This window comes from Peromyscus californicus, unplaced genomic scaffold (genome assembly GCF_007827085.1).
Source record: "Peromyscus californicus insignis strain IS unplaced genomic scaffold, ASM782708v3 Scaffold_17__1_contigs__length_78620276, whole genome shotgun sequence".
Classification (NCBI taxonomy): domain Eukaryota; kingdom Metazoa; phylum Chordata; class Mammalia; order Rodentia; family Cricetidae; genus Peromyscus; species Peromyscus californicus.
Window position 1 is genome coordinate 46,433,993 of NW_026294469.1, and position 25,186 is coordinate 46,459,178.

The following is a 25,186-nucleotide window of genomic DNA, read 5'->3' on the forward strand; positions in this document are numbered from 1 at the left end:
CCCTCCCATATACTTTATATCATGCTCGGTTTAGATGTGAAACATGACCTCGTTTCAAGGCCTATGTCTGTCATGTCTATATACTACAGTAGAACTGATGTTTAACTCCTCTGAGTATGTTTACTGTTAGAACTGAATAAGATAATATACAGGGGAAAAAAAGCAAATATTGGTTTCTAAATGACAGCCTCTTCTTTAAGAAAATCAGTTTGAAAATATGAACATGTACACAAATCCCTAAGGGGTATTTCTACAACAGAGAGTGCACCGTGTCATGTGAGAAGACAGAGAAAAGAGCAGCCGATTCTGTCTGGATGGGGATGGGAGCAGGACACTGAGAAATATCAGAAAGGTGACTGAGGGCTGAGTTCCACAGGGCAGAAAAGCAATAAGAGGTCCCTATAGTCAGAAGCGCCTTCCCTGTAGCAGCAAAGAGCTCATGCCCTCAAGCTGAGCTCACTTTTGTTTTGGGAAATCAGAATTTGCTCAGGTGCTGGACTAGTCCAGTTCAAGACACACACACACACACACATGCATATATACACATACATATACACATACACACATACATACATGCACATGCATACACATATGAACACATTACACATACATATAAATATATATACATACAAATGTATATATACACATGCATCTATACATACACAATATATACATATACATGCTATTACAGGCAAAAATATACACACATATATACATATACACACATGCATATATACATATTTGCATATATATTATGTACAGTCATATTTACATATATACTATATATACATACATACATGCTATAAGCAGAGACATGTATACCTACACATATATACACACACACACATACACATACATGCACACTACACACACACTGCCTGATCCTCACATTACTTCCCATTCAAAAGTATGTACTGAGTGTGCAATTCACCCCAAGGCTGCAGTTCAGGAAAAGGAGAGGGTAAAACTGGCAGATGAGTCATAAGAGGAAGCAGGGGGGTGACTACTAAAGAAATCTAGAGTTAAAAAATAAAATATTAGATTAACACAATATACTCAGGGGATTTGGGACATAGCATGTAGCCCACTGGTTTTTCTCCTAGTAACAATCTTAGACATGCAGTCACCAGGACAGGTGTAGTGGCACAGCCTTGCTGTCCCAACTGGACGAGCTATTTCTTCTAACACAGAAGGAAAGTGTGTCATATCGGCAGAACAATAAGAGCCAGTGGCGAACAGGAAGCGTGATTCTTCTCCACACCCTAACCTAGGCAGACACCACAAATCCATTACGCCGGGATTTCCCTGGCTCCTGAGTGTCGTTCTTCAACGGCAGCCCTACCGAGAACACACTAAAACTACCAGAGAGTGTCGGGATTACAGTCTCGTGGGAGTGACCACACACACACACACACACACACACACACACACACACACACACACACTACTTACTGTGAAACAGCTGAGCTGCTGCACCATGTGCTGTGGGTTGCTCACTCAAGCCTCAGGCCCCCTCCTTTCTCAGACACAGGGGCAGGAAGGCAGCCTTAAGAAAACGCAGAGATCTCTTGATCCGCTCCAAATCAGAGTTGGGGACGTTGATGCAGAATGACTCACGAGGAGGGAAAGGCAGGGTTCGGTGTAAGTTTCCCGGCCAGTTCTGCATCAGAGGCCTGAACTGCAAGGGCAACCGTGGGAAGGGGTGGAGCAGGTCCTCCGAGGTGGAGGGAATGAGCCCCAGCTCAAACAGCTCAGCTTCCTGCAGTGGAATTGGGGTGTCAGTCCTAGAAACTCGACCTGAGTTTGTTTCTTCAGCTGCCTCCCCACAATGACTTCACAGATGTCTTCATAGCCAAGAATCTTTCTGTTACAACAGGCCAGGCTATTGTTATGTTCAAACCCTGAAAAAAAAAGGCCTACCTTCAGCTGCATTTATGGAAAGAGTACATTTATCAAACTAGTTCTACCGACATGTGTATTTCAATAGACGCTCCGGCTCCTCCAGCTTCTGCGCTCACTACAAAGATGACTTCTGAATTCATGTGTCCACACCCGAGTATGACTTTCCTGCCCTCCTGTTCCCCACATCGTCTCCTGGGCTTCCACATTTAGATTTTTCTATCCTCACTAAGAGATCATGTATCAATAATTCAGTTTTTCAGCTTTGCTTTCACTAGCCTGATCATCTAGGATCACAACTACAGTGTAATCCAGTTTCTTCCCTTCTTCCCTTCCTCCCTTTCCCACCCCACAATTCTTCTTTGCATAATCTCCTTCCCAAGTCTTCCACTACCAATCCACTCTGCCCAGGCTTTCTCACCTCACTGTTACTATACTGTGACATTCTCCCAACAGGAATCCCTGCTTTCAGGATCATCTGACCCCATCAGCCTTCCACTTCACTCAAGCTGGGGCAGCCAGATTAGTACAAGCCAAATTAAATGCTTTCTTTGATGTCACCTTGGTCATGGTGTTTTGACAGTGCGATAGAAAAGTAACTAAGACACTCCCCCCACCCCCCACCCCCTGCTTCCTCTCTTCTCTCTCTGCTCTACCATGCGTGCTTCTCTCTGAGGGGCTGTAGCACATTTGGGTGATGACTCTGAACTTATGCTTGCTGACAGAGGTCTTAACACTCACACTGTTTACACTGCTTGTGCTCTGGTCCCTAGCAAAGAATGGAGGTGTTTCTTAAGGATTCAGATGTTATCTTTTTGCTCCCTTGGCACCTTGCACTTGTGAAATCCTGAGGAACTCCCACAATCTCTTCTTCCTGTGATCAAGCCCTTCCACAGACCATGCATTTGGGCATTTCTTTCCACAACCACATATTCAGATCACAGAAGTCTATACCAGGGAAATACACCCCTCTTCGTTTTAATAAGATATGCCTCACACTTAGCCTAAAAATATATCTTTTTATATCCATTGCAACAATAATTTGGAGACTTCCTATCCTCAGATCTTTATATATAAAAGCCTACCACTCATCCAAAATCTGAGAGTTAATTGGTGTTATCCTTTTTTAAATTTAATTCCTTTTTTCCTTGCTGGGAATCAAACCCAGACTCCTGGCAGGCTGAACAGGCTCTCACTAAGCTACATGCTCTCCACAGATGTTAACTTGGAAAAGTAAATGACAACTTTCCTATGCTTCCAATCTGTCAGATTTTCTTCCCTAGAAAAGAATTGCCCAAGCCAACTCCCAAGTCCATTCCTTTCCTCACAAATAAGCTATCCAACTGTCGTGCTGGGCGAAGACAAACAAAACACTTTCCTTTCTGTTGCTGTCACAAAAACACTGACCCAAAGCCACTTAGAGGAGGAAAGGGTTTGTTTTATCCTAACATTTGCAGGTCACAGTCTATCGCTAAGGACATCAGGGTGGGAATTCAAGTTAGGAACCTGAAGGTAGGACGGCGTGCTATTCCACACAGCATTACCTCAGATTAGCTCCCAAGGAGAGAAACACAGCAGAGAGCATGAAGGAATGCTTCCTGCTGGCTCAATTGCTGTCTCTCTCTCAGGCTCATGACCAGCTAAGCATTTATATATAGCCCGGGACCACCTAACTAGGGATGGTGCCACCCACAGTGGACTGGGCCCTCCTGCATCGATTAGTAATCAACCCAGTCCCTCACAGGCATACTCTCAGGCCAATCTGATCGAAGCAATTCTCAACTGAGTCTTTCCTTTCACATGTCCCTAGGCCAGTGGTTCTCAGCCTTCCTAATGCTTCAACCCTTTCGTACAGTTCCTCATGCTGTGGTGACCCCCCCCCCCAACCGTAAAATTATTTTTGTGGCTACCTCATAACTGTAATTTTGCTACTGTTTTGAATTGTATGGTAAATATCTGATATGCAGGAAATCTGATATGCGACCCCTGTGAAAGGGTCATTCCCACAGGTTGAGAAGTGCTGGTCTTGGCTAAGTGTGACAGTTAAGCTAACTGGATTGAGGGACTACATCAAATCTACCTTCAGGGAATCACAGCTCCCTTTATTTGTTTGTTTGTTTGTTTGTTTGTTTGTTTGTTTGATTGATTTTTGCTTTGTTTACTCAGGAGGTTAATTTTTCTCCCCATGCTTAAAGCCCTCCGTGATGAACCCTGACTCTACCCAGGTCCGCGTTTTCTCTTTGCCCTACTCTTACTTATCCTTCTCTTTCTCCACACCACATTCTTCTACTCTGCTTTCTCGCAAGCCAGATATTGATGTCTCTTGAGGAAATCCTCCCTCTCGGGAGCGTGCGGGCTGCATCTCCTTCAAGAAAGCCAGCCTCGTTACACTTCTCGGCGTGGATTCACCGGGTTCGCTTCTCTTTGAAAGAGGTGTTTGTGTGGTCTTATCACATTCCTCTCATTTATTCTCCTGGCTCATGTTTCAATTTTCCTCCACCTTGTTGCAGCCCTGTATTTTTTTCTTTTCTTATGTCCTTGGTTTCCCACAAGAGCTTTTAAGCGCTTGCTCCTCCCTGCCCCCTGCGCCCCAAATCCCTTCACACCAGCTCAAGCTAGACTGCATTTAGTGCCCACGTGTCTGAGTCTTCCCTCTGACAAGAAGATAAACAGAGCACATTTTCCAAGTTGCCCTCAGCTCCCTTTCTGTTCCTCCTAGGATTGGAATTTGAAATGCGATCCTCATCCATCATGCCTCCTCACAACTGCCTTCCATGGCAAAGTGGCGAGCCACGCATTTTCTTGCCAAAGAAACAGGTGCCCTGAGCTGGAAATTCCCCCACACTCTTCATTTGCTTACTTTTGAAAGGCTCAGACACGTCTAAAGCTTAGGCGTGAGGGCGTCTTGGGGACACTTCATAAATGGAAAACACTTTTGTTTCATCTTAAAGGCTTGGGTCTCATTACCCACCAGGCCTTCCCAAGTACCACTGCCATGTGATTTTAGCCTGAGGGTGGGGTGCAGCTGAACATTTCCTTCAAACCCCGCTATATACTTGACTTATTTGGGGGATTAACTGCTTACTGCCTGAATTCCTGACGTTGGCACCTACTATTCATTGCTCTCCAGTTCGCTAGTTCTTCAACCGGCAGAAAAGGCAAGAGCTAATTCTTCAACTGGCAGAAAAGGCAAGGAAGAATGTTGATACGCTGCTAGGTGTGTGCTCTGCATACATATGACAATCTGAAGGCACTGTGAACGCAAGTGAAGGGGATCCCACTGGGGACACAATCCCTACGAAGATTATAAACATCTTTGCCCATGCCAGACTCTCCTTCGCAACAGAGCCACGGGAGATTTCTCAGTGGAAAAGGCTGCTTGCCTTCGGCTCTAATAACTTGAATACGTGCAGGGCAATTAGCCTCGGGCTGTGGACTCCAGGGCATACTATTGGTCACCTTGCAACAGGTGTGCCCTTCTCCTGTGCTCTACAGCAAACCGGCACCACGGGGGGTGGGGGGGGGCTTTAAGGCGCCTGGTTCCCCAGAACGGTCAACTTCATCTCCTGCCCCAAATTATAACATATTAAACAGCTTTTCCTCCTGCTCACTTAGCAAACTTTTGGTGACTTCTTATAAATATTTTTCTGCTATAGAAATAAGAATTAAAATAAATAATGGCATGTCCTGGGATAAAAGAGAACTAATTTCTAATTCTGCCTCTGCTACTACCAGGCATTTGGTTTAGGATAGTCAGATCCCTGGACATCTGTCTGCCACCCACTTCAGGGTTCAACCTGGTCTCATTTGGGTTTTACCTAGGGTGGGCCTTGAGGACAGAATTTTTCAATCTGAGACTACAATTCTTCAGTTGGTTATAAAGTTAAGTTGTGTACTGAAATGGTAAGGGGGCATTGCAAAGAACAAGACTAATCTTCTATAAACTTCTGTTATGGCTGTTTGTAGACCTAAGGATTGGTTGTTAACATGGTCTTTTACTGTAGATAAAAGTACAAATGATTTTTTTTAATGAAGTCATACAAATGTTGAGGGACAGAGAATAGAATAGCTGTTCATGGACAGGGGATATTAATAGAGACTGACTATTGATATACTTATGATTTCTTTTTAGGGCGATGGAGGTGTTCTAAAATTAGGTGGTAGTGGTGGTGACAGTGGTATAAATCAGTAAAGCATACTAAAATTTGTTCACAATGAATGTAAAATATGAGAATTTTATGGTACATAGATGAATAAAGCTGTTTGACAAATATGATGAAGGCTGCTTAAGAGCGCCATTGATTTGCTTCAGGGCATCTGAATATTCTCTAAAATCATACCATAAAATTTTAAGGAGAGGAAGCATAGATAGTTTTTATCAGATTCTCAAAATCATCCAAGGCTCATTGACATTTTTAAATTAACTTGTGCAGAATAATAGGTTTATTGTACCGTTTCTGTGTGTGTCTGGGCATGGTGGGGGCGGTGCTTGTGCCTGTGTATGTGACTTATGCTCAAACTCAGACTCCCTAGGACGTTCTTTTCTTTCCACATTCTCCCTGACCTCCACCCCCCCTTCCTTTCCTATCACAGCCCCTTCCCTACTTCCAGACAGTCACCATTTCTGTTTTCTTTTAGAGAAAATCTGTGAGTCTGGCTAATTACACTTAACACAGTAAGCTCCAGTTCCTCACAGTGTCTTGAAAATTACATGATTTCATTCCTCTCTGTGGTAGAATAATACCCCTCCTCCTTTGTTTACTCATCTAAACCTCTATCTATATGCTATATCGTTGCTATAGTGACTCATACAGGAACAAACATAGGGATTCAGGGGTCTCTATTGATGCCTTCTTAGGTTTCTTCAGTAGCACAGTCAGACCACACAGTGGTCCTGTATCTAGTTTTTAAAGGACTCTTCATACTTCCCTCAGTGGCTGAACTACTTTACATTTAACCAACATCAAAGAAAGGGGACCATATAAATTTAAGGACCAAATAGTTTCCTCCTAGCACTAAAATTCTGTGATTCTAAAATCTGACAGCTTATTTTTTCCCAAAAATTAGAATAATAAATAAAATCTTACTTCCAGAGCCTTGTAAGAGTCTATTTATACAGTAATGTGCATGGATTGGAACAAATATATCAAATATTTTAAGAAGAAAATCAGTGTGTAAATTTGAAGACTTATTAATGGCATCTTCATTATTTGAGTGTATTTCATATTGTATATTATAGTTACCCACCTTTGTCAATTGGAAGCCTATCTACAAATTGGAAGCCTTAGTGCCTCCAATAGTTTTCTCATATTGGTGATCCACAATTCCAAAAGTGGGGCCCAGAGAGGTAGCTCAATGGATACAGTGTTTGCTGTGCAAGCATGGGGACCTTACTTCAGATCCCCAGCAGCCATGGAAAAATCAGCCATGCATCTACAACCCCAGCACTGGGGGCAGAGACAGGCACACCCAAGAGGCTCACTGGCCACCCAGGATAGCCAATAACAAGCTCCAAGTTCAGCAAGAGACCTTGTCTCAAAAATTAAGGTAGAGAGTGAGCGAGGAAGATACCCAGCATTCACCTCTGGCTTCCACATCACATACGTAGGCAAGTGTAACCCCAAAACAAATACGTATATATACAAACATGCATGCATGCATGCATACAACACACAGACAAAGTATGTCTCAAAATATGTACAATTAAAAGTGAAAGGGGATGGCAAGATGGCTCAGCAGGTAAAGGTGTCTGCCGCCAAGTCTGATGATGTGAGTTCAATCTTCAGGACCCTCATGGTGAAGTGAGAGAGCCGAGTACAATGAGTTATCATGTAATCTCCACATGTACACAATGACATGTACACTCCCACACATATGCACACACGTAAATGAAGAAAGAAAGAAATAGATAAATGTTGGAATGGTGAAAATACGTATGATAGCAAAAAAAAAAATAGAAAGGGACTCACAAAAAGATTCTGTGTATCTTATATAAGCAGGGAGACTGGGTATTTTTAAGCAGAGTGGCAATCTGGAGATAGGAAAAAACATTTCTGAGTAAGGAGAATGTTTATACAAAAGACTGTGTGGGGTTCTTCTGTGAAGGCAATGAACTATCAGTCAACTATACTCATGCGTTCCTTCATGGCAAGGGACGTGTCTAGTTTATCTAACAATGCTAAAAAAGAAGGCTGTATGCATCCGGTAAGTATTTAATGTTCGTTAACTTGCAGGGTAATTTTCCATTGCAAAATTGTTGGCAATAAGCAAATGACCACCACCTAGTCATCCATTCACAGCAAATTCTTTCAAGCCATTCTATTACTAAGATCTATTTACATGTGATTTTTATGAAAGAATTTCCAGATTGTATTATTGAATGAATAAGCAAAGTGTGGAATACTCTCATTTGAGTAATAAGGAAATGAGATATTGAAGTCTTGATCAGCAGTGACAAGTTTCTAATGTCTCTTTGGATACCCCAGAGCTCATGAAAGATTTGTTTATTCTTTTTTTTTTATTGGATACATATAAATGTTTGTTCTACCCCTGACATTTTTTCTTCTGATTTATGTTGTGTGGTGAATTTTGATTTTTTTTTTTTTTTTTTTGCATTTAAGCTATTCTCATCTTTGGTTTAAGGCATTGAACAGTTGTAAGAATGTGGAGGTGTCTTAACGGCTTGTTTTCTCATACTTTTGGTTTTTATTGAGTTTTGTGCATCTATGAGAATGAATGTGTCCTCTAATTTTTCTTTTTTCCCCCACTCTCTTTTTGCATGTTTATTTGGAGTCTTCCCAGTAAGTTGTCTTCACTTGGATCTATTCCCCCTGCTCCTATTTAGAAGAAAATCCAACTGTAGTAACAGAAACAATGGTTTGACAGAAATCCCAGTGATCACAATGAAGTAAAATACACTTGTATACATCACTTAACGTCCCTGATAATTTTCATAGACACAGTTTCTGGGGTACTTTGCTAAAGGTTGGCCTCCCGCATATATCCAAGGTGTGTGTATATTTGTTTGTCTGTCGGTCTGTGCCAGTGCCCACAATTCTTGCCTGAGAACAATTGCATTCACTGTGGACTGTGCCAAGTTCAGCACACTTCTCATTGCTGCTCACCTAGACAATAGCAGGGATGATGTCCCTCCTATATTCTTCAGGCTAGTCACTCGAGGATGAATGCAAAGACGCCCAGCCTTAGGGCCCCAGGTGTACTCCTAACACAAATTCTGTGGCTTGCCTTGCCTAGCCATCTCTCTCTGTCCATGGTGCTTCTGGGTTCAAGGTGTCCCTCCACAGCCTTTTTGGCCTCTCTCTCAGGTTTGTGACTCCTACAGTGTCTATGCTAAGGATGGGACAGCACATCCCTGGCTACTGCCTGTGACCCGGCTTGGAGTGGGCTCCATCGTATAACTAAGCACCAGTTACCAACTGCTCTTAGTTGCTTTTTACATTGGAGGGTGTGGGACTCTAACCTCAGCTTGTTTGTTTTCTGTGTCACCTTTCTTTTTCTCCATACTTTTGAGCTCTCTTGTGATCCTCTTTATATGCATCTGAGGTTCCTCCTTGTCGGTGGCTTTTACTCTTTCGGGGGCCCACCACCCAGCTCCCTAATAAATCACACATGGAGGCTTATTCTGAGTTATAAATGCCCGGCCTTAGCTTGGCTTGTTTCTAGCCAGCTTTTCTTAACTTAAATTTTCCTGTCTACCTTTTGCCTCTGGGCTTTTATGTTTATCCTGTGTTTGTATACCTTTCTTTACTTCTTACTCCATGGCTTGCTGTGTAGCCAGGTGGCTGGCCCCTGGAGTCCTCCTCCTTCTCTTGCTTCTAGGCCTTCTCCTCCCAGATTTCTCCTATTTATTCTCTCTGCCTGCCAGCCCCACCTATCCTTTCTCCTGCCTTGCTATTAGATGTTCAGCTCTTTATTAAATCAATCAGGTGTTTCAGACAGGCAGAGTAACACAGTTTCACAGAGCTAAACAAATGCAACATAAAAGAATGCAACATACCTTTGCATCATTAAACAAATGTTCCACAGCATACATCTTAAAATAATATTCTACAAAACTTCCCCTCTTCCTTAGGGATAGCATCTAATCTTCTGTGTCATAACTCTTTTCCTTGACTGAGCCACAGAGAGGCAGATTCTAACTCACCTTCTTACCCAGACCCTGAGCACAATCCACACTTTCTTAACACAGCTCAGTCAACAGAGTTCTGTTCTCTGGAATATTGTTTTTGCAGCAAATGAGGTCAAGCTTAAAAGCATCACATATTTTCCCATAAGTCTCCTGTTCCTTTTGGCTCAAGGTGAGGTCCTTCTTCATTATTGATCTGGTTCTTATTTCTAGTGCTAATGTGAGAGGCTGCATGGTTGTACCAATTTCATCTCCAGCTTACACGTTTCCTCTATCTGCATCTTCGCTAAGACATCCCTGCATTGCTGATCTCTCCCTCGGAGCTGCCATATTCCAATGATGCAGCCATCAGTCCTATCACGGTCCTTCACTCTCTCTTTTCCCACTGAATTGTTTATTTCACAGATACTACATTATCTTCCCTTCAGTCTATAAGCTTCCCACTCTCCTCCCCATACCACACCCTCACAATGAGCCCTACTGAGAGATCCATTTCCTCCTTTGATTTAGTGATTTTGATACTTTTTACCCTAAACAAAACAATTTCTGGATCTTTATATATATGATTTTATGATTTACCATGTCTTTAACAGCAATACAACCACACTTTTCTGAAAGTGATATAACAGATGATACATCTCAAGATTATCTTTTCCCCTGAGACAAGGTTTCTCAGTGTAGCCCTGGCTGTCCTAGAACTCACTCTGTAGACTAGGCTGGCCTTAAACTCAGAGATCAGCCTTCCTCTGCCTCCGGAGTGCTGGAATAAAAGGTGTGTGCCACCACCACCCAACTTCAAGAGTGTTTTTAAAAAGCCAACAACTCTATGATTGGCAGGAAAAAAAAAAAACAGTGAAAAGCAAGCCTCTAAAAGAAGTTCAGCTAATAACTGTCTTGTATCAGGAAGCCTTTAGAACCATCTTTTCCCTTTCTAAAATTAGGTGGGTAGTGCTTTATTGGTTTTCTGTGGTGATTGTTTAAGATGTTGAACGCTTGCGGACTCAATGATGGTACCAAATGACTGTCCCCCTTTTGGCTCCCTCTTACCATTGGCTCCCCACAAGCCTTGTAAATCTCAGCCTGTCTTCACCAATTCATTTATACTCAGCTTTTAATTCTGAATACCCATCACCTGTACTGACGTTAAACAAATTCATTTCATCATGTCAATTACATGGAGTTGATAGAAAAAAAAACCACTAAATGTCCATCCTTTGGCATACACTATTTTTGTTTTACCCTTTTTAAGGTAGGCTGAAAGAGCTCCCCTGGTAAACTGAGCATGGTAGTGCATACTATAATCCCAATATTCAGACTGGAGACATGCAAGTTCTAGCTAGCCATAGTTGGACCTCGTCTGGGGGGAGGTGAGAGGTGGGTGAGAAAGAGAGAGAAGATATCTTTTTCATTATAGAATTCTAGGCTCTAATCTCAGAGTCAATCCATTTTTTTTTAAACAATGAAAGCTTTGTGGCTCATTACACATTAGAGAGTTGTCCCGTACCCATTGACACCAGTTGTTATGGTGACTGCCTGTGGGTACCACAGACACATTCTAGCTCAAGTTCTATTTTTATCTTACTGTTCTGAGACTCTGCAGACACCTGTCTCATTTAGCAGCTAGAATATTTAAGCATCAAGATGCTTTTAAAATAGCAGATAAGCCAGCCATAATGACATATTTTAAGCCAGGAATTTTATTGCCAAAGACTAAGATTTCACATATTTCAATGATGTCTTCATAATACTGTATCCAAATCCAAGAGAATCCAACCTGACTCCAAACAAAATCAGATGGAGGAAAGATGTGGATTTGTCTAATGATAAATGAAAAGAAAAAAAATCTATTGCACTTTTATTGCTGCTCCATAAATTATTGCAGAGTGGGTATGGGAAGCTGAGGTGTGTTGCATGACTGCAATCCAAGGTTTCAGAGGCTGGAGCAGAAGGATGGTGATTTCAAGGTCAACCAGGACTATATAACTAGATGCTGTCTCAAGAAAAGAGATTGATTCAGGGAGGGGAAAGATAAGTGAAGATAATGAAGATATATATGATTAGAGTTCTTTATATGCATGTATGAAATTGTCAGAATTCATGTGCAGCACATGCTAATAAAAGTTTTTTTTTTTTCTTGAAACAGGTCTCACTCTGTGGCTCAGGATGGGCTAAAACTCACTATGTAGCCCAGTCTCTGCAGCTTGAGTCAATCCGTCTGTCCTAACCTCCCAAGTGCTGGGATTACAGGCTTACACAACCAAATTCAGCAAAAAAAAAAGAAAGAAAGAAAAGAAAAAAGAATAAAACATTCTTCATATTTAAAAAAAAACTGGATTCTGTCTCTTTATTTTCAAGTCTATGCAGCTTGCAAACCAGTTTAAATCGCCCAACTGAGGCAGTTAATGTTTTATACCTTTATTCTGATTAAAATAAAGTCCCTTTTTTACTTTGCTTTGATTACATTGGTTTCTTTACTGCCTAATAGAACATTCTACATCTTTCATATTCTTGATTTTTCTTATTCTTTTATTTATAATTCCTGATTGAAACTAGTTTGCCTCTCATAATTTGGTCTGCATCTAGACGTACTCCATCTTTTATTATGTTTTGTATGCATTTGTCTTTATATGTGTGGCATGAGTGTGTATACCTCTGTGCATGTGTGTGTGTAGGTCAGTGTATACATGTAAGTACAAATGTGTGGAGGTCAGAAATTGATGTTGAATATCTCCCTCATTTTCCACCTTAGTGTTTTTGAGACAGGGCCTCACACTGCACCTGGAACTTGATGGTTAGGCTAGACTGTATGGTCAGCAAGCCCTAGGGATCCTCCTGTGTCTGCAACCCACATGGGGATTACGGGTGTGCACCACTGCGCCTGGAGTTCTTTATAGATGCTGAATCTCCAAACTTCGGTCCTCATGTTTGCACGGCAAGAATTTTACAGATGGAGTCATCTTCCCAGTCTCCATCACCCTTTCAGTAACACATTTGACTTAGAGAGGATTTGGTGCACACACAGACTTCTCTGTCCTTTAACAGATTTCTCTTGTCAAGGATCACATGATACAAAAGAGATCTGTGAAATCATGAGATAGATGCCCAGGCCATGGGGAGTTCAAGGTAGGAAGTATTTTCCAGTGCTGGCATGGCAGTGAGGTGGGAAATGGGTTTAAAGAGCTTTAGAAAGACTAGATAAAGTGACACCAGTTACCCAAAAGGGGCTGAGCAGGGCAAAGACTAATTGCCACAGCTTTGTTTAAAGCTTCAGTATGTGGGCAATCAAACCAAGGGATTTAGATTGGGCCTTCTTGGTTTTTGAGACAGGGTCTTACTATGTAGCCAAGACTGGCCTGGAAATGAACATCCTCCTGCCTCCACCTACCAAGTGCTAAGGTTACATCTATACACCACCAGCAGAGCATAATTGTTTAAAACATTCATGTTTTATCATTGGATTTCTGTATCACAGAGGTTCTTAAAGACAAAATAATACAATAGCACAGATTTATTCCATGAATGCCTTATTATGAATCCTTCGTGTGACATAAAAATGAATTGTTCTTCTAAAGTGAAGACAGAATTGTTAGTTGGATGACGGAGCTATGAATAATTCAGCAGAAGCAAGGGATTTCAGTGCTTGGCTTACCAATGACACATTCACAAAGGTGGGAGAAATTTATCTGTTGTCTGTAAGATTTCTTGGGTTCTACTGGAGAAAACCCACCCACCAGACAGAAGGAACATTTAGCACTTTGTTCCTAAATAATGACGAGAATTCAGCAACAACTTATTAAATAATTTGCATTCACTAGTCGAATTCAGATGTACTATGATTTTAAAAATCAAACTATTTTCCTGACAATTAAATGAGTTATAGGTGCTGACAGAATGATCACATAATATAAGCAAGCCCAGAATTTAGATAGTTAATATTAATCATTCAACATTTTGAATTATCTTCTATATGAACAGGTTAAGTACTGTATAAAAAAAAAATCTAAAAACTTAATTATTTTTTTCTCCCAAAACTGGTGATTCAATCCTGACAATGTTTCTAACTGTGAATGCCCCATATAAAGTATGATAATTGCCCATAGGAAGTCTATAGATTATACCCGGGAACTCTAGAAACAAACCCTGAACATCAGAGTGAGTTAAGCATGCATGTTAATTAACACTGGCCTGTCAGCACACTGGGGTCCCTGCTAACCTTCTTGTTAAAGTTTTCAATATCAAATAGATTTTATTTGTTTAGAATGCTCATCATTATCCAGTTTATAACTTCGAGCTAAGCATGGCTCCCAATGCCCCCAGTTTTTAGCCATATGCAGACTTTGCTGTTCTACAATTTACCTGTCCCTGATGTTCAAATCGGTCAGCCAATGCCAAGCAACCATCATCCTATGTTCTAATGACTCTCATCAGAATAATGGAGACAGCTGTGGGCATTCAGTTGGAAGCACTTGCCTTATGCATATAAATCAGGTTCCCTTAACTTACATCTCTTCCTTTCATTATCTGTATTCATTTAGCAGCTGATGAAACTGCCTAGCATCTAAATAATTGGGCATTTTCTCTGCAGAATTGTAAAATCAACATAAATCAGCTGAGAATTAAGGACAGTGGTAATGAATGTCCTGAGGCAAACTCATTGAATCACTACGTTTATTACAAATTTGGTAACGGCTGTCGTTTTTGAAGGTCAAGTACAAATCAACATCAATGAATGATACAATTTGGATGAAATGTGTAAGAATTTGAAAGTGGCATAAATGAAGCTAATGTTAACTATATGATATAAATATGAGCATTAGCCACAGACAAGGGATGAATGCTCAGCCACTGAAACCAACCGAGAGAAACGGGAGACAGACTGCTCCCTTGAGATGTTTCAGTGTCTGTGTGGCAGCTGGTAGAAAAAGGTCATAGTAGGAGGCACCATGAATAAGTGAGACAGAGGCAGGGGGAGCATCTTGGTGGAGTCAGGGGTGGTGGGAGTAGAGTGCTATTGCCCAGAATGAGGACAGCAAGAAAGCTAGGCATGATGGTGAAAGCCTGTAATTCCAGCATTTGGGAGTCTGAGACAGGAGGATTGTGAGGTTGAGGTCAGTGTGGGCTGCATAGCAAAACCCTAACTCAGAAAAAAAAATAATGAAGAAGAGGAATGGGTTCTCTGAGAAGGTATACAACAGACTACAAGAAATGCTTATGTCTGTATTTTGTTCTATAGTGAGATCTAGGACTTTTGTATGTGTTTAAATTGTACTATATCTTATAGCCTGAGCAAAGTGAATATTCTTACAATGTCAAAGTTTTCTCCAAGTGCTTAGGCATTAGTAAATTGAAAGAGTTTGCAACACAAACACACAGAAAAAAATATTAATTTAGCAATGATTTGCAGATTTATTCATCACTTAACATATTCCATGTGTAATTATGGTTTATAATTACTAGTTCTATATTTAAATTCTCATCAAGTATGAAATAATTATACTCAACCCAAATACCCATTTCAGAGAGATCATTCACAGTTACAACTTTTTTCCTTGCTTTTATTTATTCTTTGTTTCTTTCACATCATGCATCTCGATCCCATTCATTTTCCCATCCCTTCGTATCCTCCCTCTGCCCTTGAAACCTCCTTCCCCAAAGTAAAATAAAATAAAATTTAAGAGAAAAAAGAAAGAAAAAAATAGAAGGAGAAAAATCAGTCCTGTCACGGAAGCTGTAGTGTGACCCAGTGAGTCACACAGTAAATCTTTTATCCGTATATCTTTACTTGCAAGTATTCATTGCAAAGAGTCATTGCCCTGGTTTGAGGCCTCTGGTTTCTGCTACACTCTAGATGCTGGGCCCTCACTGGAACTCCTCTTGGTTATCCTGCTGTTGCCCTGTGTTGTGGAAATCCTGCAGCTCTGGGTCTGTAGGGCTGGTTCCTTCACATGCTCCAGCAGATTATAGATTGGGTGAATGTTGGGGTGGGCCAACACATAACCCTGGTTCTGGGCCTGGGTAGTTGCAGGGTTGGTCTGCCTGCCAGCTCTCACCTGTCCTCAACACCATGGTGAGCTCTCCTGCATTGCCCTAGCCAGCTTACCCATTGCAGCAATGAGCAAGGGGTGGGGCCATTCTCCTGCTCTCATGTCCTCAGGGTTGGCCCTCCCATACCTATACCTTCAGGGCCAGCTCTACTATGTTACCTAGGCGAGGTGTAAGGGCCTCTCTCCTGAGTGCTACAGCTGATGAGGGGCAAGGCTACTTCTGCTCTTATGACCTCACGGCCAGCTCTCTCACCTGCTTCAGGTGTTGATGGGCGTGGTGGGGGATGGAGGGGGAGCTCTCTTCCCCACGGATGCTACCACATGACAGGTAATAGGGACAGCTCTCCCATGCTCACAACTTTGGGGCTGGCTTACCCACACCTCCACCAATGGAATTGGCTCTATTGTGCTGCTCACAAAAGGTGCAGGGCCTGCTCTCCCGAGAGAGTTACAACTTTTAACATCAATAAAATTTAACTTCAAATTTCCACTAAAATTGCCCCATATGTTCTACTTCCCGAATGCTGATAACAGTCACAGAACCCATAGTGCTCCACTCCTGAGCTACAGTTCGGTCTTGCTAAGCCATCCAGGCCTTGAACTTGCTCTGAAAACCCAAAGTTCTTGACTAAGACCTAACTAATTAAACATCTTCAATATTTGTTTACATATAACTTTAGGATATTGTAATTTTTCAGGGAAACAAATGACAGAGATCTTTTAGTTTAAGGTTCTTCATGGTACAAGTGAGACAGAGGCCAGGCGGTGGTGGCACACGCCTTTAATCCCAGCACTCGGGAGGCAGAGCCAGGCAGATCTCTGTGAGTTCGAGGCCAGCCTGGGCTACCAAGTGAGTTCCAGGAAAGGTGCAAAGCTACACGGAGAAACCCTGTCTCTGAAAAAAAAAAAAAACAACCGAGTGAGACATGCACATTGATTCCCTATATAATACCACAAACTGAAGTTAGAGGTGGGAATAGAATCCAGATCTCAGAATGCTTGGTTTCTTCCTTTCTGCTGTGTCACATTTAACCAATAACAATCCCAATTTTAAAAATAATTGAACACAGCCTGGTGGCAGTGGAGCACGCCTTTAATCCCAGTACTCAAGAGGCAGAGCCAAGAGGATCTCTGTGGGTTTGAGGCCAACCTGGTCTACAGAGTGCGCTCTAGGACAGGCACCAAAACTACACAGAGAAACCTTGTCTTGAAAAAATAAATAAATAAATAAATAGACACAGCGGGAGAGATGTGCCAATGGTTAAGAGCACTGGCTGCTCTTCCAGAAACCTGGGTTCAATTCCCAGCACCCACATACCAGCTCACAACAATCTGTAACTGCAGTTTGAGAGGATCCAATGCCCTCCTCTTGCCTCAACAGGCACCAGACACTCAGATGATGCACAGACACACGTGCAGGTAAAACACCCATACAGATAATGTAAAATAAATAAATTTAAGAAAATAATTTAGCACTAAAATACTGGAAGAAATATTCAGGTAGTGACATGGTATTTTATCTGTTCTTCTGTTCCATTTTATTATGTTCAATGTTAGTAGAACATAATCAGGGAAGAGAGAAAAGATTCAGGAAGCATGCTAGTATGATTATACTATGCTGGCCAGTGCTGGGACTTCATTGAGTATAAGTTATATTTGAAAGAAATGGTGTTCTAGGGGCTTGGGAAATGGATCAGGCTGATCAAACATGAGGACCTGAGTTCAGATCCCCAGCACCCATGTGAAAAGTACCACAGCAGTATATATCTGAAATCTTAGCACTGGAGAGGCAGGGACAGGAGAATCCCAGGGGGCCTGCAGGCCAGGTAGTCTAGCTCCAGGTCCAGCAAGAGACCATGTCTCAAAAATTAATGTGGAGTATCACTAAGGATGACACCTAAAATAAGCTCTGGCATTCACATGCATGTGAACACATATGGACATATATACACATCATATAACACACACAAACAAAATGGAAAATGCTTTCCCAAGAACTAGCAGAAAATTTAGGATCTGTTTTGCTGTTATTGTGGAGGCTGTAGGCAGTAGTTCATCAGTGCCACATTTTATTTCCCTAGAGAGAGAAAATGACAGTCAGTGATTTGCACTAACAGTGGCTGCTCGGCTCCTCTTTCCACGGGGATTCCTTTTTTCTGACCTGGGAATCAGATCAGTATCTTGAACAATCATCATCAGGGAAACTTCCTCCTGCAGCAGATGGGAACATGCAGAGACCCACAGTGGGACGATGTGCGAAAAGTGAGAGACCTTGGGACACACCAGTCTGAAATGGAACATCTCCATCAAATCCCTCCCTTCAGGGGTAAGAGAATACTGCAGAAGAAGAGGTAGAAAGAGTGTAAGAGCCAGAAGGGATGGAGGACACCAAGGACACAAGGCCTTCTAGACATATCAGCACTAATGTAGCATGCACAAGGCTGGCCTGTCTAAGCCAGAGGGGCCCCAGTGCTGAGAGGGGAAGTGGACACAAGCACACATCCTAACCCAGAAGCTAGCTCCAAACGATAACCACTTGCAAATGAAAATCTATTTTCTCCAACAAAATCTCCCTGGGTATACAAAGTCTACGGACAGACCTCATGCCCAGCAGTAGATGGTCAACACAAAATGAACTCAGTGGTATTTTTAGAGGTTCTCATTGTCTCACGATACTTTGAGCGTTTTTTTTTTTTCCCTTACAGGTCTTTTACTTCTATGTTATGGTTTCTAGTGTTGTATTTGTATGGGGCTTTGTGGATATGAGCCTGTGTCTCTGCTCTATATGTTTACAATAATCAGAATATATTGCATGAGAAGATGTATTTTCAAAAAAATTAAAACTAACCAGGCAGTGGTTGTGCATGCCTTTAACCTTTAATCCCAGCACTGGGGAGGCAGAGACAGGTGGATCTTTGTGAGTTTGAGGCCAGCCTGGTCTACAGAGTGAGTTCCAGGAAAGGCACAAAAGCTACACAGAGAAACTTGTCTTGAAAAACTTAAAAAAAAAATTAAAATAAAAAAAAAGAATCATTTGCACTCCGAACCTAGATAACAACTGCTATGGTTTTCAGACCTTATTACGGTGACCAACAGAATGAACATGTTTTGTTGTTGATAGCCCTTTAAATTTTATTTTAAAAACTCTAATTGTAAACAATCTTGCCTCAGACTCTAAAAAATTTAGACTTTGAAATGAAGAATTTTTAACTTACATCTGACCTATAAAATGGTTTAGAAATTATAGCATGAACTGTCTGCTTTGATATAATCAAATATATATTTACTTCACTATTTAAGTTTTGACAAAGATAAAAATATAAGCAATGGTTGAATATTTAGTTTATCAAAGAATTACTTATGTCTGAATGTGAACTCACTTTTTTCAAAGAATATCACAAAGAGAAATATAAAAAATAATAAGAGGTGCTAATTTTTCATAGAAAATGGCTGTATAATTTTAAATAGATGCAATATTTAGGGGCTCATAACTCTATATACCAGAAACAATTGGCAGAGCTAGAATGCCAAAGTCAGATATTTATTCTCTTTATAAAATAATCCAAATTGTTTTTTGTTTGTTCTTTGCTTTTTTGAGGCATACTCTCTATATATCCCTGTCTGTTCTGGAACTCACTATGTAGACCAGGCTGGCCTGGAAATCATTATGTTGACCAGGCTGGCCTGGAACTCACTATGTAGACCAGGCTGGCCTGGAACTCACTATATAGACCAGACTGGCCTGGAACTCAAAGAGATCTCCCCACCTCTGCCTTCCTAGTGCTGAAACTAAAGGTGTGCACCTCCACATCCAGTACTCAAATTATTTCTTAATTAGGTGTTTTTTCTCTCTGTCAATTAGGATCTTTTCCTTCCTCTTTAAAAATTTCTTTAGAGCACAAATTTCTTTTGCTTTAGTTTGGATCCCCTTCTTACTTTTCCTCTTAGATTGAGATAGAGCAAATAGGAGAGAGGTCTATATGTGAAAACCTCTAGCAGGCCCAACTTACCAAATATGTTTTACATCTTTAAGAATATTTTCATAATTGGTCACAGCACTATATACACACATTGCTATACACAAATGCATATAATTATACATATATACACATAAATATGCGTGTGTGTGTGTGTGTGTAGCCAGAGCTACACAAGGAGACTCCATCTCAAATTAAAAAAATTTATATTTCTACTGAAATTAGACATGCTACCAAAGGCTCAGGACAGCCACTCAAATTACACACTGAAGTGTGGTCAAATACCTCTCATGGTTCTTTATTTTTGAATGCACCTAATGAGGATGAGTTAACCTTATTACCCATCCCATTATCCCTTTATTGGATGAGACATGGTTGGTGGTGGGACATCAAGATAACGGGGATTTATTCCTCTCACACAAAAATTCAGTGGTAATATTACTTAATGCCACTCAGATCTGATTACCCAGGACTGATCTATTGGGCTATCCTCAGCTGCTGGCGATGCTAAGAAACATGGCCTTGATTTGGGGCAGCTGTGTGTGTTGGTAATCAAATCAGTGTGTCTCGGTTAATCTCAGCTGGATCCTCACCCTGACTAACATGGTTCATAGTTTTCAGCTACTCAATTATACAGCATGCAAAGAAAAACTGGACTAGGGTGAAGGACAGCAAAGAAGAAAAGTGTCAAGTCTCTAAGCACAAGGTGACATAGACCTTACAAGAAGGAATGTGAGAAGTGAGGAAAAGGATAACACAACTAGCTTTCACTACAGGAAAGTTTCTTATTTACCAAATACTCAAATCCGATTTTTTTTTTTTGAGTGACTCTGTGGATTCTCACAATACTACAAAGTGTGACATTAAATAAGGCCCTGTCACAAACTCAGCTTTGCTCAGGAATTCTAAAATGCAGCCAGCTTATTATCACGCCAAAACATTTCAAGGTGCTTCACAAAAGATGTACAATTACTTACCAACTGTAACGCAATCTGTAGCCTGAGATAAGGATTGAAAGCAGAAGGAAACGAGTGAGTCATTACAACTATGGGCTTCTATTTTTGATAAGGTTAGAAGGGAATTGCCTTCTAACTGCTTCCTATGTGGATACACACAAAGAATGTAGGTGTGGTTCAGAATACACAAGACGCTGTTTTCACGTTTGCCTAACATCTTGTGTGCACTGTTAAACCATCCCTTCACTACATCTGTTTCTAAAGTTATGCAACAATTTAAATAGTAAAAGATAATTCTATTTTTGCTAAAATTCATTCCTGATTTGGCATCCTCTAAATTCCTTTCTATATGCATCTTACGAAGCATGAGTTAAATACCTTTAAATCAATACCCTCCCCACCCTACCCCCCAGCATGTGTGTGCCTTTTTTGCAGTGCTAGAAATCAAACCCAGTGTCTCCTGGTGCATGCTAGGCAAGTGCTTGACCCCCTGAGCCATATCCTAAGCCCCTCTCTCAATATTTATGTGGATTTTCCCTGCCCAGGGGCCAGAATACTCAGTCAGATAATTTCTAATGTGCTTAGTTGTCTAGGCTTTGTGTCGTCACTAAAGGAAAAATTCTTTTTTTTTTTTTTTCCAGAAATGAAGTCTCGTAGGACTTACCATAACCTAAAGCAGCTATTCTGATCTCTATCTTGACAGTCCAGAGCATTTCTTTGGAACTCCTGGTTTTCACTTCTCAGCATTTGTACACTTTGATTTGATGTTTTCTGTCTTCCAGGAACATACATAAAACCATGATGGAAGGTTTTGAAAAGATGACTAATAGAATGATAATGTATCTGAGCTTTCCAATGGAGATATCCTGTGCTAAGCTTAATTTCAAACTATAGGCCTCTAGAAGCACCAATCAGATGAATCTGACAATGAAGATTAATCGAAAGAAATCACAGGATGTGTACTATTGAATCGAGAGTGTGTGTGTGTGTGTGTGTGTGTGTGTGTGTGTGTGTGTGTGTGTTGTCTCAGTCTTTGGAGACAGGATATTTCAATATAGTTTTGGCTAGCCTAAAACTTTCCATTAGACCAGGCTGTAGTTGGTTGTTTTTGCTTTCTTGGGGGGGTCCACCACCCAGCTCCCAAATAAATCACACACGGAGGCTTATTCTTAATTATAAATGCCTGGCCTTAGCTTGGCTTGTTACTTGCCAGCTTTCCTTAACTTATCCCATCTACCTTTTGCCTCCGGGCTTTTTCCTTTTCTTACTTCTGTATATCTTACTTTCAGTCTTATTCCATGCCTGGCTGAGTGGCTAGGTGGCTGGCCCCTAGCATCCTCATCCCATTGTTCTGTAATCAGAGGCTTTTCTCTGCCCCACCCTGTCCCACAGCCATTAACAAGTAATCATTCAGAGGCTTATACTAATTATAGGTATTTGGCCAATGGCTCAATGTTATTATTACCTAGCTCTTATAACTAATATTAATCCATTTCTATTAATCTATGTATTGCCACATGGCCATGGCATTACTGGTCTGCTGGCATCCTGTTTCTTGGATGGCTGCCTTGCATCTCTCTCTCAACTCTGTCCTTCTTTCTCCCTCTATTCAGTTTTGCTTTCCCTCTATTGATAGATATCACCTGTCAAGTTTCAGGAGGTCTCCCTTGACCAAACCAGATCCATATTAATCTGGAACGAATCCACAGCCTCTTGTTTCCTGTGGAAACAAAGCAAAACCTCTTCTCCAAAGCATTTTTTTGTTTCTATTTTAAAAATACATTTTTTGATTTTTTTTTTTAAGTTAGGGCATTCTTAAAATATCAAGATTGGTATATTTCATCAGTCCCTCTTTCAATCCCATGTCTCCCAGCAGCTGTCTCTTGCCCATCAGTCATCAAAAAATTCAAAATCAACATAATAACATACAGAATTCAGACTCCCTGTATATTTTCCATCTTTATGTGGCTTATTCTTTTTCATTATTTTACTTTCTCTTTAAAGACTTTATTATGTTATTTTTTAAACTATTATTCCTTTCTATAACTGCCCATGCCCTTTTTATTTCTTTTCTAAGCCTACACACATTGTAAAACATACTGAAACCTGTTTAGAGGTTTTTCTGTCTGGACCTCTTTTTACTGTGTATCTTTTAGCATTTTTATCTGCCTGAACAAAAGCCTTAAACCTGCCATGCAGTACCTGCGTGTACCATGGCCCACGTGAGACAATGGGAATCTGCCATGTTGCAGCTCAAGCATGCATGCTGCAGCCAGGGGACATGTCTCTGTACTGCAGCCCACATGACAGACATGAACTAGGAAGCTGCTCTTGGTTCCATTTTAAAACCTTTTTTTAAGCTCTCTCGGGTTTTATGTGGATGGAGTTACCGAATGTTGGGCATCATATGTAAATGGAGGCTTTTTTCTGTCCCTCCCTGTCCTGCAGCTATTTCCAAATAATCATTCAGAGGCTTATATTAATTATAAATGTTTGGCCAATGGCTCAGGCTTATTACTAACTAGTTCTTATAACTTAAATTAACCCATTTCTATTAATCTATGTATTGCTACTTGGCTGTGGCATTACAGGTCTGCAGGCATCTTGCTTCTTGGGCAGATGGCTCATCTCTCTCTTGATTCTGCCTTTCTTTCTCCCTCTATTCAGTTTGGCTTTCCAACCTGGCTAGATTCTGCCTGGCTATGGACCAAATCAGCTTTATTTATCAACCAATGAAATCAACATATACTCGCAGCATACAGAAAAACCATCCCAAGGCATTTTTCTCTTGTTCTTTCTTCCTTTTCCTCCCAGATTTCTCCTTCTATTTATTCTGTCTGCCTGCCAGCCCCACGTATCCTTTCTCCTGACTTGCTATTGGCCATTCAGCTCTTTATTAGACCATCAGGTGTTTTAGACAGGCAAAGTAACACAGCTTCACAGAGTTAAACAAATGCAACACAAAAGAATGCAGCACATCTTTGCATCATGAAACAAATGTTCCACAGCATAAACAAATTAACCAATCTTAAACTAATATTCTACAACACCAGGCTAGACTTAAAATTGTAGCAATCCTCCTGTCTCTGCCTCCTGAGTGCTTGGATTGCAGGTATGTGCCACCATTTCAGCTTATACTGCTGATCATTGACATTATCAATCATTCACTCTGCATTAACACGATTACATGCACTGCTAATTAAATCTTCACTGCCATCTACAAGGTAGAAATCTTTTTCCCCTCAGTTTTAAAAGTAAGATGGCTGGATCCCAGGGAGATGAATACTCCATGTCACATGGCACGTTGTAGCTGATTTGAAATACCAACATAGGCAGTCTAATTCTAGAACCTATGCTCTCATTCCCCATACCAACCCATCTTCCTCCTTAGTTCATGACCTAAGCCATGGTTACAGAAGGATATTTCTCCCCCCAAAACTGAAGATACATCGGAACCACATGTCAATCCTGTATGTCAATCTAACTGAATGCCATTTGTGTTGCTGTTTTCTTTTCTCATGGCTACCTTCTCCCATCTGTATGCAGACAGAGGGAAGATCAGCTGGACCTTCTCTTCTAGACAACGAATGGGCACCAGACTTGAACCACTAGACCCTGCCCAGGTTAAATTAAATAGGTTGGGGTTCTGGCTTTAGCCTGGCGAGCTCTCTGAACACAGAATGTATAAATGTAGAAGCTGATTGCAGCAGCCCTTTTCTGTCACATGGACCAAGTACTCGAGAGAGTTGGTCTGCAGAGAAAAAAAGCATACATCAAACATTCCCAGAAAAGCAGAGGGATGTCTTGGGCTACCGGAGGATACAGATGCTGTGGTGGTTTGAACAGATATGGCCCCCACAGACTCATGTGTTTGAATGCTTGGCTATAGAAAGCAGTGTGATTAGGAGGTGTGTGGCCTTGTTGGAGGAAGTGTGTCACTGTGGAGGCGGGCTTTGAGGTCTCACAAATTATGTGAAAGCCATGCCTGGTGACATAATTCACTTCCTGTTGCCTACGGATCAAGATGTAGGACTCTCAGCTCCTTTTCCAGCACCATGTCTGCCTGCACACCGCCATGTTCCCCACCATGGTGATAAGGGACTAAACCTCTAAAACTGTAAGCCAATTAAATGTTTCCTTTGTAAGAGTTGCCATGGTCACGGC